Genomic DNA, 17859 nt, shown 5'->3' on the forward strand with positions numbered 1-17859 from the left:
CCGAAAGAATAAAGGGTTTTGAAGATGTTCTCAAAGCAGAAGGGCCAGAGTAGCAAAATAAGTGTGTGCCTGTATTTACATGCTGTTACCTAGACATGATGCATCTCTCGCATAGGAATACACCTCCTGAAACACTGAATAAAGTTGCTTTCCTGAAACCAAACTTTTTATCATGATTAAAAAACCTAGAAACCTCACTGGTGCTCATTGGCTTTAGTTTCTTAAGTTAATAGAAAGACAAGCATATGTTAAATGAAGAGAAAACTTTGTAGATACAAGCCAATAAGTTATGGAATTTTGGGTAGTTCAGAACTTCTGTAAGACTACAGAAGTGTCATGGTAAATAGTCAAATCTGACATAAAACTTTTGTTTTCAGAAAAATAAAGCTGGCCTGTGTCAGCTTTCATAGGCACAAAAGTCCTCCTTTTTTGATCTCTTCATAATTTACTTCATGAAGTGCAATGCTCCATCTGTTTGAGAGGCCCTGGGTACGTATTGTAGGCTTTTTCACTGTTCACGAGTATGTTCATGGCAGTTTGCATTAAGGGTATATTTTACCTTAGTGTCTCTGCTACCACTGGAGGTCAGGCTTAGGAAACAAGCTGTCTTGATTTCTTGATGGTGCCCTATTGCCCTCCCATCCTGTCTCTAATTCGAGCCCTTGCCCTTTTTCTTCTTTTTTTCTTTTCTTCTTTTCTTTGTTTTTGTTTGGTGTTTTGTTTATTTGTTTTTCAACAGCAGTGTTGGTCTAGTGGCAAACTTCTGTTTGTGCAGTGCAAGCATATACTATGTTCCAGTTCAAGAAATCAAGGTGTCTTATACAGATTTATATTATACTGCATATACTATTTATAAGTATTTATATATAATGCAAATGGGTTGGCATATGGCTTTTTATTTGTTTAATTTTTGGAATTTCTTCCCTATGTGATGAAGAGCTTCAGTATCCCAAAGCCAGTGATTCTTTCCAGCTATTTAAACACACTGCACACAGTAATGGGAAGAGGACTTGGGTAGAGCTATTCAAAATTTTTGTATCAAAATAAAATTAATTGAAGTGTTGTTCTGTTAAATTTGGGTTGGTTTTTTGTTTGTGTGTGCTCTTGGATGAAGAGGTATCTAAGTAGCATAACTGACCCCTTAAGTGTAGGGGTTAGGGAAAGCATTTCATCTTCAGTCCCTTTGCTGGGGCAGAACTGGGGCCTGCATCTTGTTCCACTGTAGCCAGTTCACACGAAACATCTTGGTTGGACACCTGCTTCCTTTCATCCCAGGAGAAGCTCCAACTTTGATCCTGAAGAGACTTTCTCATCGTTTCAGCCATGGGAACCATGGATCTTTGTTTGCTTTAGTGAATGGTGTTTGTTTTAGTGAACTGTTCCCTTTCAAAGTAAGAGCAAAACAAATCCAAATGGAAGAGGAGGAAAAAACTTGTTTGGGAGTGGGTGTGTGTGTATGTGTGACTATGCTTAACATTGAGCTGAGTTTGCTCTTTCCTTTTGTAGATTCTGCTGTGTGAAAGAGCCTGGAAGGCAACAGTGAAGAGAGCAAATACAAAAAATGTGATGGTGATGCCAACACTAGCAATAGGAACTTGCAACTTGGAACGACTTTTACCTTTTTTTTTTTAATTACCTTGATGATCTTTTGACATTGAGTGTTTCTGTATTTTGCTTTTTAGGGTATGAGCAATAGAAAGGCGCACGCTGTCTGCATAGTGTGTGGGGCACGTTGTTACATATACAAAGTTTCTGCTCTGCCCACCGTGCAGGCAGCAGAATGAGGCTCTGAGAAAGTTAGTGCTTCGTGTAAATGATGCATGGGAAAGCAAGTTCTGACGTTGAGCTAAGTATTCATAGTATCAGGTGTGATACAACTTTGCTTTTTCTGACTTCATTTTCGGGACCACAAATATCTCGATCCTTTCTTTTTATCTCTCTGTTGGCTATTGATGGGCACACACTGTTTATAGCAGCATGGATGTTGCTCTCTTGAGGTATCCAGGAAAATCAAAAGGCTTTTCGTATAGTTGGGTAGCTCAGAAGACATGGCTGTAGGTCATAAAAGCAAGGCTTAAATTGTCAAGTCAGTATTTTTGCTGGGCATTTAACTGAAATTTGCTGTTGAAAATATTAGGGCTATGCCAGAATTAAACTGTTACGCATCTGGTGTCTAATAAAATAGTTGTGCTACTCTTCAGTTAGGTTGTTTTTTATTATGCTTATCCCTATGCAGCAATATATATAGAAAGTTTTCCTATGTGTAACGCTGAAGACAATCCTCTGTTCCCCCATTTGCACACCAGCATGTGTCCCCTAGATGGCAGGAAAGGATCACTTTAGCATTGCCAAACCTGCTTTAAGTCGTGTGCTTCAGCTTCGACCTGAGGGATTTTAAAAATACTTCAGTAAAACGAAGTTGTTGTGTATTACTAGATAAATAGTGGGGACCATGCTTGGATACAATGGAGAAAGCACAGCGGAGACGAAAGTTGAAACACTTCTACTGTGGGAGGGAAGCTTATAGTGAGTCTTGAATAACTCTGAGTCTCAGTTCTATAGCTTAAAGGCATTTTGTTATCCTTCTTTATGGTTAGAATTATATTCCACACCTTTTATTGTTGCTCCATCTGGGAATGGAGACAACAAGAAAATGAATCCAATTCCCAACATATTTAATTTTTATAATAACCTGTCTACTGTCCATGGTGTGTCTTGTTTTCTTAAGCTTTGGTTGATTGACAGTTATTCCTCTAAGGCTCTGCAAAATTGTAGTGTTCCTCAGAAAATGCAAAGTAAATGTCTATAACGTTTGGGATCTATAACATTTGAACTGCCAGTTGTACCTCTAAAATATACCTTGCTGTGTGTTTACCTGTGATGATGATTTGTAGACTTTCCTATGTACTTACTACATATGAAGGCTAAATTTAGGTAAAACAGCAGTTTCTTTGCAAGGCTTAGATCATCTTTAATGGTAAGCAGTGCTCAAAATGGCAGTGGTCCCAATGTGCAGTACCACCAGCAGACTCTCATTGCCTATCTCATTCCTGTTGCAGTTGATGTAATGCATGTCTCTTGTGAATCAGTGCTTAATTCTCACTATTTTACACAATTGGTGCTAAGTGATTCAGTATTTATCAAAAATGTATGAAATTAGAGAGCTAAGGAATGTAGAGTGGTACCAAATGTTGCAGGGTTCATGAAAATATGCAAAGTATCTGAAAGACAGTTGTTCCTGCAAGATTTTTCTTTTTCTGAAATTCAGATAGGGGTGAGAGGAGAAACTAGAACAAAGATTAAACTGTAGTGTTGAAATACTGCTTCTTGCTGAGGAAAGGTTGGAATGAAACAAGGAAGCCCAGCATGGTGACGTGTCATGCTACGAGTTCTTCAGTAATTATGTCATTTGGAAAGCTATATGCAGTTGGTTTAGATTTGATAATCTGTAATAAGAAAAAATGCTGTGGTGCTGTTTGACAGAATAGAATGCCAGCTTCTACTAAGGAGTGTCTTATTGCTGACTTTGAGACAGTAGAATCTGGGCAATCTTGGGTTGTACCTCAGGCGTGGTTGCCAGTGTGAATTGTTGACAAGTGTTCATGATCACCTCCTTATGGTGGTGAAATTAAGATCTTCAACTGTACTTCTTGAATTAAAAAAAAAAAGCTACCTTTCTAGCCAAAAGGACACTTTGGATACAGAAAGGACACTGCTTTTCTCTGACTGACCCAGAGGAGGTACTACACCACATCTGCCCCTGTAGCACCTCTCCATTTGACACTCAGAGCTGCCTTTTCTCTAATTGTTGATGAACAAGATCAAACTAATTGCAAAACTATTGTTCTGAGCTTATTTGTAGTGCACAAATTACTGTTTCAGGCCTGAAGAAAGATTTATACAAAACATTCCCAGTCTGTTCCAAATATTTGGAAAATTTTTGGTCTAATATTTTTTAGAAGACACAAGCTATACATGTGAATGTATTAATTCAGTGTGCATGTGTAGCGTCAGTATCCTCTCATGTGCTTGGCACCTTCCAAAACACTTGGAAAAAAGCATTTACCCAAAACTGTTGGGCAATATCAGAGGAGTTTCAAGATGAACAGTGTGCAGGGACGACAGAGACAGACAAAGGTGGAAGGGAGTGCAGGGAAGCAACAGCAGTGATAGGATGCGGTAACTCAATGACGAGGAGTGCTGCACATGAAGAAGAAAATATCCTCCTCTTACTCATCTGTTTCTACCATTGCTTCTTGCTTTATATTTCCTCAGTTCGTCCTTTTCTGATCACCGCTTTCACTTCTCTCGTTGCACATCCAGCAGAATTCAGGCTAGTTGGTTCTGTTTCATTCTCTTTCTGTAAAACTTGGAGTTTCTGCCAGGTGGAGTGAGTCTGGAAGCAGGAAGCCTAGCGCAAGGCAGTGGCAGTGCAACCAAAGATGTTGCATTTGAAGTGGTAGGCTGGAATTAGTGTTCTGTTCAGAGGTAGAAGCAACGTTACCTTGGGGAAGACAGCAAAATAGCTCTTCTCCTGTCCCTGCTAAATCTTTCCGTTATGATTTTGCAAAGCCCAGTGTCATTGTATTTAATCATGGAACAGTATTCAGTCCTCAGCCGGGCAGCACGTGGGCAGAACTTAAAATTATTTTCTGTAAAATACTTTGAAATATTCACAAGAGGAAAAAACAATCATATAAATGCAAATGGGAAGCTATAATTCTCTTTATATTTCATGGTCTTATATTTTGTGTATTTCCCTTTTTACAGTTGATTTAAAAAAAAAAAAAAAAGCCATTATTACTATTATATTATTACTATTGACAGGAGTATTGCCTAATAATTAGCACTTCATGTTTATGTCCACAGTGAAAGTTACTGCTGGCCAAGCTTCTGTACAGGTGGAATTGACTTGTATGGTCTCAAAGGGCTCATCCTTCATGCTGAAAACGAAAAGTGGTGGTAAACAGTGTGGGACACCTGGGATGGGAGTAAAGTCTGTAAGACTGTAATTTCTTTCAGCTATTCTCTAGGGTTATTCTTCAGTGAAGTGATGAGCAAGAACTTCTTGAAACGCACTTTCTGCCTCTTTCTGCAGCACATCTTTCACAGCTAGTTGCAGAAGTAACCTTTATGTGTAAGTTGTACCAAACAGTTTGAGGGATAAAGCTGTAGACATCTATTGGGTGGGTGGGAGCAGTCATGACCCAGCACAGCTGTGCTCTCAGTCTCTAGGATGAGATCCCTCTCATTCTCTTCCCAAGGCTGCTCAGATAGATGTACTAGTGCAGGACTGTGTCAAAACCACACACGCTTCAAGATTTGAATATGCTTTCTAAGAAAGCTGACCTGTAGATCTCCGCACCCTGATTGTGTCCATACACCCTTTCTGTGGCTGGGTTGTCCAGCCCTCAGAAGCTGTTTCCAAAGCCCTACAAAGACGCTTCTGTGCTGTACAGTGGCACGTGGGCACTCACTGCATCTACAAAGAATGAGGTGGATCTGCCTCCAGAGATGGCTTCAGTCTCACTGCACTGTTCTCCAGAAATGGCCATGATTACCAGTGAAGGCACTGGAAGCTGAAAAGAAAGGTACAAAGAAAGTATGTGAAAGTATTGGTTCAAATTCTCAGATGTAACCACTGACCTTTTGGAATTAAATTAATAAAAAGGCACTGTTGGTCAGGAAAATGTCTACTGAGTTCTTTCAAAGAACCTCAGAAAACATGTTTCAAAAATAGTACTGCTAAAACTGATAGTTCCTTAAGAAAATCTTGGTAACTGGCTAATACTGGTCAAAATGTTCTATGACAGTTTAAGAAAAATATGGCAGTTTTCTTTACAAAACAAAACTCTGGTTTCTGGCCTCTTATTTTCCAAGATTGCACTTTTTAAGCCGTGTTTTCACTGAATCAGTGGAGTGCTTATAATTTTCCATCAGCTTCTCCGACATCCCCTTGGAGTTTTTTTTCCATTCTGTAGACAACAGACATAGAGCTGGAAGTTCATTAGTTTGACCAGAGTCAAAAAGGAAGTTGCCATCAGATATTAGGCTTGGAGGTTTGTTATTCTAATCCCACGTTGAGAAAAGGGGTATTTGGTCAAGCTTTAAAGTTTGACAATGATATATCACCACTAACATCAAACTCCAGTGTTGGGAAAAACTTTGAATGCATTTTTTAAAAATGGCATAATTAGAAATTTGGTATAGATTTCAGCTGAGTACACTACAGTTAGAAGCTGAAGATGCCAGTTGAAAGAATAATGTTCAGACCTGTAGGAAAACACGGAGGACTGATTTTTTGACACTTTATATACATATGAATTTCTGTTACATGTACAGGAAATTGTTGCAGGTATGTATTGTAGTCCGTCCAGCAAATATTGAATAAAATTAATATTGACCCTAGAAAGGCCCAAACACTGTTCTTAGCCCTGCTTTTCCTATCCAACAGTTGCTCTTGGACTCAGCACCTTTCCAAGATGAATACAAGCTCTTAAAATATTTTCTCTTTGCTCTTTTATTTAGTAAGTTGCAAGACAGCAGCTACTTGATTGAATCCATTTTCAGTTTAGTAAGAAATGTAATATACTTCTGCTCTGGAGGAAAATTGGGAAGTAATTACTGTGGAATTAAATCCTATTGCTTCTGTGAAAAACACAATACAGGCAGTGTCTGGGGACTTGCAGTAGGATACGTAATCCAACAGTGCTCACTTTCTTTATAGAACTATCTAATTAGGAGTTAATGAACAAAATATTGGAATGCTTGCAATTCCATACGCTGATTCTCTCTGCAAGTGTTGTAGACAGTTTCTTTTGCTTCTTGTGACTCTATCTTTTTGCTTTGCTTTTTAGCTGCAATGAAAATGGGGTCTTACGTTAACATGAATTGTGTGTATCTGGACAATAAGCAATTAAATTTAGTACCTTCTTAATTCAGTTGCTGGTCTGATTGTCTCTTCTGTGCAGTCAAGACTCTTCTAAGTCTCTGTATAGAGTCATAAATATTTCTAAAAAAAGTTAACTATGTATCAGTTGAAATAAGGAGGGAGTAAAAGTACTGTCATCTAAGGTCAGGCCATCTTTGCCTCATATGAATCTGCCTTCTGCTTTGTGACTAATTTAGAAGCTTCTTTGGGGAAGAGAAAGGAATTTGAGGTTTTTAATTGTGCTGAACAAGTACTAGACAGGGGGCCCATGTGTGAGCCATGGGCTTTACATTCCAACCTTTTTCTTTTCAGTTGTTGTTCTATTGACTTCTTGTCAGCTGGGATTTATCAGCACTGAACACAAACTCTCTTAAGATTCCTGGGCAAAGACTCTATTGGTGACAGAGTAGTAAACCATGGTATACTGCTGCACCCTGTTTTCACTTTGCCATGATTTCTAGCTTAAGTCAAAGGCCTACACACTCTCCCAACCAATTCAAAGTTATAGACACAGTTTTAGATTAAAAGTTGCCCAGTACACTTATAATGCAACAAGTAAAAATTAGCCATTGAACCTATAAATCTACTTTAATATACATACTAATGAATTATGGAAAAAAATGGTTGTGGAAAAAAATAATTGCAAGATTCATAAGTATTTTATTGCTTTGAAACATAGAACTCAGTGGTTTTGTTTTTAAAGCCTAGTGGAATCAGAGAGAGTTTTAATATTGCTAAAATTATGCTAAAATGCCATTGGAACTTCAGGCAAAACAGGTATAACTTAGGCTAGTAAATCTATTTCATTTCGAAGGAGCAGAGCCATAAAACCCTTGAAGCGGGTATTACCTGAAGGTAATTGACTGCATCTATGAGTTAAATGTTCCAAGGAAAAGAGAAGACTCCTTCTAGCTGACAAGGTCAATTATCCCCTCACTGTGTCCTTTTCTGGTGCTACTGGCATTCTGAACACATCCAAAACTGTTAAACATTATTCTGTTCTCAAAAGTTTTATTTATTTTTAAAATAAAATTCCTATTAACTGTTTTTAAAAACTGACATTAAAGAAATTTCCATTGGAGTAATGCACAGAAATAGTACTAATCCTATGGATATATGCACTTCACTTCCAAGATTTGTAGAATCATAGAATGGTTTAGGTTGGAAGGGATCTTTAGAGGTCATCTAGTCCATCCCCCCTGCAGTGAGCAGGGACATCTTCAACTAGATCAAGTTGCTCAGAGCCCCGTCCAGCCTGACCTTGAATGTTTCCAGGGATGGGGCATCTACCACCTCTCTGTACAACTTCTTCCAGTGTTTCACCACCTGCATAATAAAAAATTTCTTCCTTATATCCAGTGTAAATCTACCCTCCTTTAGTTTAAAACCATTATCCCTTGTCCTGTCACAACAGACCCTGCTAGAGGTTGCCCCCATCTTTCTTATAGTCCCCCTTTAAGTACTGGGAGGTTGCAATAAGGTCTCCCTGCAGCCTTTTCTTCTTGAACAACCCCAACTCTCTCAGCCTGTCCTTGTAGGAGAGGTGCTCCAGCCCTCTGATAATTTTTGTGGCCTCCTCTGGACCTGCTCCAACAGGTCCATGTCTTTCCTGTGTTGGGGGCTCCGGAGCTGGACGCAGGACTCCAGGTGGGGCCTCACCAGAGCAGAGTAGAGGGGCAGAGTCACCTTCCGCGACCTGCTGGCCACGCTGCTTTTGACGCAGCCCAGGATACGTTTGGCTTTCTGGGCCGCAGGCGCACATTGTTGGCTCATGTCCAGCTTCTCATCCACCAGCACCCCAGATAGATACATATCTGTCATCACTTGTGGTTGGGTGGAATCTCATAATGGGATTTTTGCATTTTGTTCATTTAAAAAACGATGACTGTAAAATGGCACTGTGTGATAAATGGAGTAGTTAAAGGTTGGTGTACAGTTTTTGTATTTGGGCACCCCTGTAAGCCGTGTTTCTACCGTGGGCAGAATCCTGATGAAGAAGAAATAAATTAAATGTACGTGGGTCAAATCAGGCAGTGCTGAACCAAATAGGGGATTGGTAGAAGGTCAGTCCACCGGTTCAGAAGCCAGTATGCAGTGTTCTTTCTCTCATTTGTTTCGGATGAGAAATTCAGCTGGTGAGTCCCACACATGAGAAAAGCCACACCTGCTCTCCTGCCTGAGGAACATCCTCAGACTCTTCCCATAGCTGTTGTGGCTTGATGCCCCTCTTACAGGCTTCCCAGTGCTGCAACACAGACCATGATGCATCTTTTACTCTGTTTGAGGCGCTTTTTTTCCCCTTTGGTAATACTGGATATAGATTGTACCTTTTCTCTTGCCTTACTTTCCTGTTCCTTTACTTCATAAACTTCTTTGGCTGAGATAAAATCTTTATTATAACATTTGAGTTTCATCTCTTTTCCTGCAGCTTTTCTCACAAGAACAACAATTACTGTGTCCTGATAACGCCAGATTGTTCATCTGTGTCCAATTTGAAAACATTCTGCTTTATTTAAAATTTATATCCGCTTCACTTTTTACCGCGATGTTGTTCATTCCTTCCAATATGTTGATAATGCTGTTTCCAGCCCTGCTCATGGTGTTTATACTCTGCTAATATTTGCAGTTGCTTGTGAAATCATAGGATCCTCTGTATTGTTTTACTTATATTTTTAGTGGTAGGCATATTCTTGGTTTGTGAGTCTGCCACACAATTTGATGTTCTGTGCAACCTTTTGTCTTGTTTTGACTCCAGTGTTAAACTCTACAAGTCCTTCTGCTTCTCTCTCTCTCTCATTTTTGGGGTTTTTGTCATGTTTGTAGTTCTGTAGGTTGCAATATACACTATAAGCTTCATCTCTAGTTTAGTGATATTTGACTGGGGAATTTGTTATTTTCTTAAACAGTGATTTTGGGTCTAGTTCTTTAACATCTTGTCTCACACTCCATTTTTTTTAATCTGATACCTTCTAGATTATCTTTAAAAATCATAAGTTTATCCTTGCAGTCTTTAGTTGGAGCCTCCTTTTGCCTTTGCTTATTCTTCATACTATCTATTTAAAAGTGTGATTAAGCTATTTCAGAACTAATTGCTTGCAAAAATAGTGTCTTGTGACTGTCTGTCTTTCTTCCTTGAACCCACTTCTAGTAGCCAGAAATGGAAGTTCTGTTTTAAACCCTCTTTGTTGTCCTTCATGTTTCCAGAACATTTCAGCTGTTAGCAGATATTCAGAGTATTTTCTTAGCTTCTTGCACCCCCGATACCTTATTCAGTAGTTGTTCAAAAGCAGATGCCTGCTTTGCTGGCTGTCTTATAAGGTGTCTGAGTAGGACTGCAGAACGGTGCTGCCTGTGAGGTGGAATGAGCAGCAAGAAGGGAAAAGGCCTTAGAGGTGGACTTGCCTTGAGTCTGCCCAGGTGAGGAAACGTGGGAGTCTGCTTGAGTCCAAGGGCACTGCTCTGTGGCAACTGGAATAGAATAATTGAGGCTGGAAGGTATCTTCAGAGCTCGTTTAGTTCAGTGCTTGGCCAAAAGCAGGGCCAACTTCAAACTTAGGTTTAGACCCCTGTCCAGATGTCTTGGTCTGAACCTCATTGGGCACTGAGTGCCAGTGTTTGCCCATGTTAACCACTTCAGTTGCAATCCCAGCTGCAACGGATGCCCAGGGCATCAGTCTGAGCATTCATGTGATCACACTGAGAGTCCGGGAGCCGATTTGGCTAAAAGTTAACTATTAAGTGACTTCAAGAAAAATAATGACAACATTGGTGTTAATGACATCTTCTCTTGGCTCTTCCTGAAGGAAGTAGGGTGGAGAAGTGCAGGTAAAAAAGTAACCCCTTTGCAAATGCAAAAATTGTCCCTTCTTCCTTTCCCCCACAGGTGAGAATGTAGGAAACTTCTTGCATTTAAGCATGTGAGAAATTTCCTCAATGTAAATTGTGCTTTGGAAGAATGGGCAACACAATCTGAAACTATGAAATTTTTTTTACTTCCTGAAACAACTCCCAAAACAAAATTTAAAAATGCGTAAGTACTTTTTTCAGCAATGTCTCAAATTTAGGCTCCATGCAAAAACATGGTGGAAAACCAAACATTTTCTCTAATTTTCTCAAAGCTCACTGAAAACTACAATCATTTCAAATTCTAAGATTGGAACTGGTGTGAAAAATATATGTAAAATCCAAACCCTTGTGTTTACTAAACAAACAAAAGCCTCAAAAAACCGCCCTGTCCCAGACCTTGCTCAGCTTTTCGATAGCCTAATATTAAGCTCAACAACAGCCAAAGTATTCACTCTGGCTTATTCTTTGCTATAGAACAGCTTTTAATTTAGCCTCTAGGAGATTTGAACTCGCAATGGAGAGCTGTCACATTCACTCTGATTCTATGTGCAAATCTGCTAACTCAAAGCTGTTCAATGCTTTATACTGTTTATAAATAACCCTAAAATGATTTCTGCTGCACTGCATCAGGTTTTTGAAGCACATAGCATGATAATAGGACAACCAAATGTCATGGAGATCAGGTTTTAGCAATAGTACTTTGAATTAAACAACCAGGTTTAGTTCAGAGATCTAGTGTTTCTCTTGTATCTTCATCTCAACAAGGGCAACGTAGTCAAAGGAAATGGTGGGTGTGGAGCTGGGGGAGAGTGTGGCAAAAGGGAAAGCTTTAGGTACAGTAAAGCTATACAAGGTGGTATTCTATAGATAGTATGCAAAAAAAGAAATGGAGGCTGAAGTCTGATTTTTTTTCCTGTTCTTTATCATTCTCTGAATGTCTTTTCTAGGGTTTCTTTGTTTCTGTCCTTTCCTTCCCAAGCTTCCCTAAGTGAAGCCTCAACTCAGAAGATTTTAAGCTTTCTTTTCAAGGTTTGTATATTACAGTGGAGCTGAAGGAAAGCTTAATAAATTGGGCTAGCTAAATAACATCAAATATTATAACAACAAATGCCATTCTCATAGAAGTAACAAATATTGTTTATGTATTGCCTGCATTTTGGATTTGAACAGTTTTCTCACCATAAAATAGTGCTTAATAACCTGACACCTGTGCAAATATAGATGAATACACATTTTAAATTCTTCCTGCCTGGACCAGTCCTACTTCTGTTCTTCCCCCACCATATACTGGATGAAGTCTAAAGGAAATGGACTTGTGATGTAAAAGATCTTTTTCAAAGATTTAAACTAATTTATTCAGTGATATTATTAATGATCTTGATTGATCTCAGTTGCTTCCTCTAGAAATCAAAGAAACATGGTTCCTTTTTATCAATTTCTTTAATCCAGTACATCATACTATGCAATGCCACCCAGCTTCATTGGGATTTTAAAGTTTAAAGTCTTAAAGATGTTGGTAAATTTAACTATATTTTAGTTCAGCCTATTTTTCCAATTCAACTTTCCTTCCATTTGCCATCAAAATATAGGAAGAGTTAACATCTATTAAAAACTGGTTCCCTGGAAGAAGAGGCCTCTTTGTACGGTCATAGAACAATCAGCCTCTTATGTAGATTATTTCAAATCATATTCTATACATAAATATCTGGTTGCCATATGGGTACCATAAAATAGGTATTTTTATTTCAGATTTGTAAAATATTATATTGATTAAAATAATCATATGGTAAAAAACCCTTAGGTTTCTATTCTCTGTCATGACTTTAGGATGATGAAAAATATCAATGTGATTGGAAATACAGATCAAAATGAAGTTAACGTGAGATGCATATTTTTATGACAGCAAAATATGTTTTGAAAACATAAGACACAAAATAGGTCCTACAAAGACATTAAAGAAAGACCCTTCAAATGTCCAGCAATTTAGACTCAATACATTACTTCAATTCTGCAGATTGGGAACTTTGGGATTGAATATTTTGGAGGCAATAAAAGTTAAAAGCTAGAAGAACAACATATTAACTGCTACAAACCGTGAAAATTACAGATGTCAAATGTCTGTAAAAAACTTTCACACCATTACAGAGCAAGGATTAGAGGAGTGATTGATATGCTGAGTCAGCTCCTCTTTCAGTTGAGAACGAATTCATCATTCAGCAGGTACCCTGACAACACCTGCACTTGCGTAATGAAATTTCTGACAGAATTTGCACGGTTTATTCTGTGTGCATATAATGTTTCAAATTAATAATCTAAAATTCATTCAATTCTGATGACCCTTCCACTGAAGCTATAGATTTTTACCCCTGTTAACTGATCAGTGAATTACTTTATCAGCTCATCATGTTTGGTTCTGTATACTGGATTATTAAAACTGCAAAGGTCTCACATATGATGGTCTGCTTATCACCGTCAATTTAAAAAGCAACGATGAACAGGAAATAATAAAATGAAATCAAATTCACAAAGGCAGCACAACGCAGTTTTCTATCACTTGTTGAAAAACTTAGGCCATGGTGGTGAGATAAACAGCCGGTGAAAATCAAATATGCTGCATTACTTTCAGTATCTTAAATATGCTTTACTAAACTAGAAAGTAAGTTTATCAAGCAGTTATCAACCCTCTTAAAACTCTCAAGGTTCTGCTAAACACAGACCAAAGCCAAATATTGCTTTTGTGTTTTGGCATTGAGAGTTAGCAATAGTAATGCATCTGATAGTGTATGAAGCTTGAGTTGCCATTTAAACTGTCTAAACATCAAGCATGCATTTTTAAACACTAAGTAGATGTTAAATAATAAAACTGGTTTTATTTTTGTTGTATATCCCTTCTAATGTATAATGAATAGCTTTAAGGGATGTTCTCTAGTGAGTTTGCTTAATGGGGGGTGCATTCTGCAAAAAGAGCTTCATCTGAAATGTGTACCGACTTGAAGTATGTGCAGCTGTGCTGAGCTTCTTGGGATTGCAGATTTTGCTATCTGTAGGGACAATGTCTCCACAAAAATACATAAAATTTAAACGGTGTTTAAAAATGAACAAAATCATAAACAAACACAGCTGTGTTTGCATGTATATTCTCTGTCACTATCTCTCCCTGTAGGTTTATGTCCACCTTCACACCCATAAGAAAAGAGGACGAGGAGATAGCTGCAAATAAATTATTTTATTCGCTTGTTAGCATTAATAGTTCCACTACTTTCTGTGAGCAATTTAAGCCTTTCTGTCTTTGTCAACCCCAACCAAAAACATGTGACCTAGCCCAAAAACTTTAAAATAAGTAGAATTGCCTAAAGTGAAGCTAGTAGGTTTAGTGGTGGTGAAAGTATTGCACTGAAATGCCTCCAAAACTGGTTGGATATTTCCTAAATGTTTACCTTAGAACCAGCATACTAGTCTATTAATTGCTAATTATGTTTTGAGTCTGCGCAGGGATATTCAAGGTGTAGTCCATGAAGACATTAACAGGTAATCGCTACTCTGAAGAGGGAACTATCTTAAGACAACCATTACCTGGTAAGTGAGAGTTAAGACAAGGAGCAGTAGACTAGACTGGTGATGTAATTCTTACTCAGGAACTTATGTATGAATGTTGATGGCTCAGTTAATTTTCTTTTCTGAATTTGGTTACTTACTCTCCATTCACTTCTCATAGTGAAATGTTTATTAAACCATTTCTATATACTAATGAATGTTATATGAAAGAATATGAAGAAAATATAATGTGAAAGGGCTGGAGATGCAACTTACCCATCAGAAGGCTTTAGAGCAGTTAGGAGTTTTGCAGGCACAACTGAGGCTTAAAAGACCTCACTGATGTAACCGAAATTAGATGCTCTATGGGGGTGGGACAGAACTGCATATGAGGAACTTCCCCACATTGATGTATTCAAGTATCAGCTTGATTTCAAATCTGGCTTGGGTCACAAGTTAAAATGACTTTACACACTTGTTCCCAGGGGACATTTACCTATACACCAATGCCACCTTGAAGTTTGGCAGAGTAGTAGTGTGAAAAAGCTTTCTCAGTGGCTGTCTGCCCTGTATGTGCTTCTTTTGCCATGAAATTAGTTCTGAGTAAATCAGCCTCATTCATCTTCAGGATGAAATGTGTTGTGTTTTGTTTTGCTTTGTTTAAAAAAAAAAAAGGAAAGGAAGAAAAAAGAAGTGTTGCCTAAGAGGTATTGTAGCTTTTTGTACAGTCATATAATTGTTTAAATACGTAGGTGATGTTATTTTCTTTTTTCTTTTTATCTTTATTAAGCACATAGCTTGCAACACCACTCGAGAAGGAACAGTAAAACAGAAGTAGTGCTTTGCGTCTATTCATCATCTCTTATCTTACTTTTGTACATTAAATCTCCTTCAAAATGTCACATAAACTTAGGAAGTTGCAATCAGATTCCTCCTGAGAGTAGACTTTTACTTCAGATGTAATCCAAAGCCAACTGCTTTCATGGATTTCTTTGCACACCTAGTAGAGATATTTGAAAGTCATCATTGAAAATGTCCCTTTAACAAACTCTACAGCGCTTTGTAGACTCTGTTCAAATATTATTTACATTGTTATCTTTGCCAGCCAGATGAATTTCAGAAGCAAAGTAACATGACAGCAGCTGGTGCTATATTATGTCAAAGTAGCTCCTGTGGCTGGAGTATGTACCCTCTCCAATGTTCAAGACAGGGACAGATTCTTACACTTTCTCTGACTGAGTTGTCTGCATCTGGTCACAATGCGGTTGCTTCAGACCAGAAAACTGTTTTACTTCACTGAACCAAGTGGGATGCATCCTAGATATCTAGACCTGATAGATTCAGGCATGCTGACATGCCAATATGCTCATAAAATCTGCATAATTCAGTACCTCACTCTCAATTCTTCATCATTTGTCTACTACTGGCTCCAGACTCCCCCTCAGAGGTGCCCGTTTCTTCCTTGCCTGTGAAGCAGCCATTACCCCCCTGCTTAGGAGGGCCAGAAAACAGCAAATGCAGCCAGGAGTGAAGATACAGTGCCAAAGACATCGCCTGAGCATTGGTCAGCCAAGGAAGAGATGAGGCAATTACAAGTGCAATAGAGCAGAACACCTATAGTGAAGTTCCTACATAACAAATTTTCACCATCCTGAATCCTCCCACAGCCTAAGCCTGTGCATTTGTCTCCTAGATTGCAAGTGTAACAGCCTTTTCCCCCCAGATTATCTGTCTTTTCATCATTACCTACAATTTCAAACAACCTTGTTTTTCTTCAGTATGTCCATGCTGTTTCATTGCACAAAATGTAACGTATCACATAGCCCAGAGTCCAGCTGTTTTACTTTTAATGAGGGTTGGGTTTTGTTTTGTTTTTCTGGGTTTTTTTTCCCCCTACTTATTTTGAGTGAATGAAAACAGGAGAATGGGGGCAGGGAATGTGGAACAAACATGCCAGTTTCCAAAAGATCAAGTTCACCAACACTTTTTAATTAGCCCTGATTGCTACTGGGGAATCATTGCCTGGGAATACTTTCTAAAACTACTGTTAGTTCTTTCCTAAATGTTACTTGCCCTACAGGTAATCCTTATATATGAAAGGAGACAAAGTTTAAAATCTAAACATTTTTTGATATAGCCTTCCTGATACTTAGTTACTTGAAACAGTTGTACTCAAAGCTCCATAAAAAATAACTTTTTTTGTTGGATTCATTGATGTCTTAGGTGGGAGTGGTGCATTGTTTTGTAAGCCCTGGGCTAAGCAGGGTGGGATAATTGCCTAGCTGTGTTTCATTGCTTCCTTTATTTAATCTAACACCGGTTAAGCATAGCAGAGGTGTTTCATGCTGTGAGAGCGCTACAGCAGGCTGCTTGGAAGGCTTTCAAACATAAAGCTGGAAATATGCACTTGAGTTCTGGGCTATGACAAGTGAACCACTTAAAAGCAGAGGTATAGAAGAAGGAACTCATGACTGTGTCTTTATGAACTGTCTGGAAGAGTGTTTAACAGGTGTCTGAGTGTTGAAGGGATCTGTGTGAATGAGGACAGGTTTGTCTCTTTGAAGCAGGCTGAAGAGATGAACATGAGGAGGTTGCTGAGTACCTTGTAGAAGGCTTAGCCCGTGGACCCCATAAAGGAGCCTTAGGTTTGCTGTATCTACTTTTCCTTCCTGGAATGAAAGATTGGAAAACATAGACTGGTTATGGGCTGTCAGTATTGCAAGAATCAGGCAACCTGGCCTCACATCTGCAAACACACTAAAAGTAAAGCTCTCCCCACCCAATGCCCTCACCTGCTCCCCCGTCCCAGCACGCCCTGCTCAAATGGACTCCAAATGGGTAGAGGGAACCTGTCCAGCAGGGCACTGCGGTAACAGCCAAGCCTAGACTGCAAGAGTCCTATGGTTGGGCTGCCATTATAAACTCTTCCGTCTGACATACAACACCTCTTCAGATAGAAGGCCACAGGCCATGAGCAGTTTTGCATAGATTAAGGGCAGCCCACAGACCAGTGCTTGTCAGTAACTGCGTGTTTGTATTAAACTTGTAAATTGAAATGATGCTCAGAAAATGCATCCTGAAGTTTTGTCATACAGAAAAATCACAGGGAGGGAAATCTCTGGAATTTTGTATTCAGTTTAAAGCTTGCTGTCAAGTTGCTAAAGGCTAACCAATGCCTGTAAGAGCCAAATGTTATTTCCTAACAGGTCCCATTGAAGATTTTGTGTTTTGCACTGTTCTAAGACGTGGATGTTGCTAATAATGAAGAATAGCTATTAAGGTTGTAAAAATAAAAGAAATATTAAAACAAAATTTCCTTCTGTTTTTGTTCTCCTTGGGCTAGCAAGTGGGTTTTCCACAGCAAGTAAATAGGTAAAATGAATACTTTATTAAAGATGTAAACAATTTCTTGATCACTTCTAAAAAGTCAAATAATTAGGAAAAAAATTACAGTAATAACTGAATTTTAAATCCTCATATTAGTAATAGTGCCTATTGCCACTAGTTTTACTGACTTGGTCTATGAACATTGCTTCACCTCTCTGGCC

The sequence above is a fragment of the Phalacrocorax carbo genome, chromosome 2 (assembly GCF_963921805.1).
Source record: "Phalacrocorax carbo chromosome 2, bPhaCar2.1, whole genome shotgun sequence".
Lineage (NCBI taxonomy): Eukaryota > Metazoa > Chordata > Aves > Suliformes > Phalacrocoracidae > Phalacrocorax > Phalacrocorax carbo.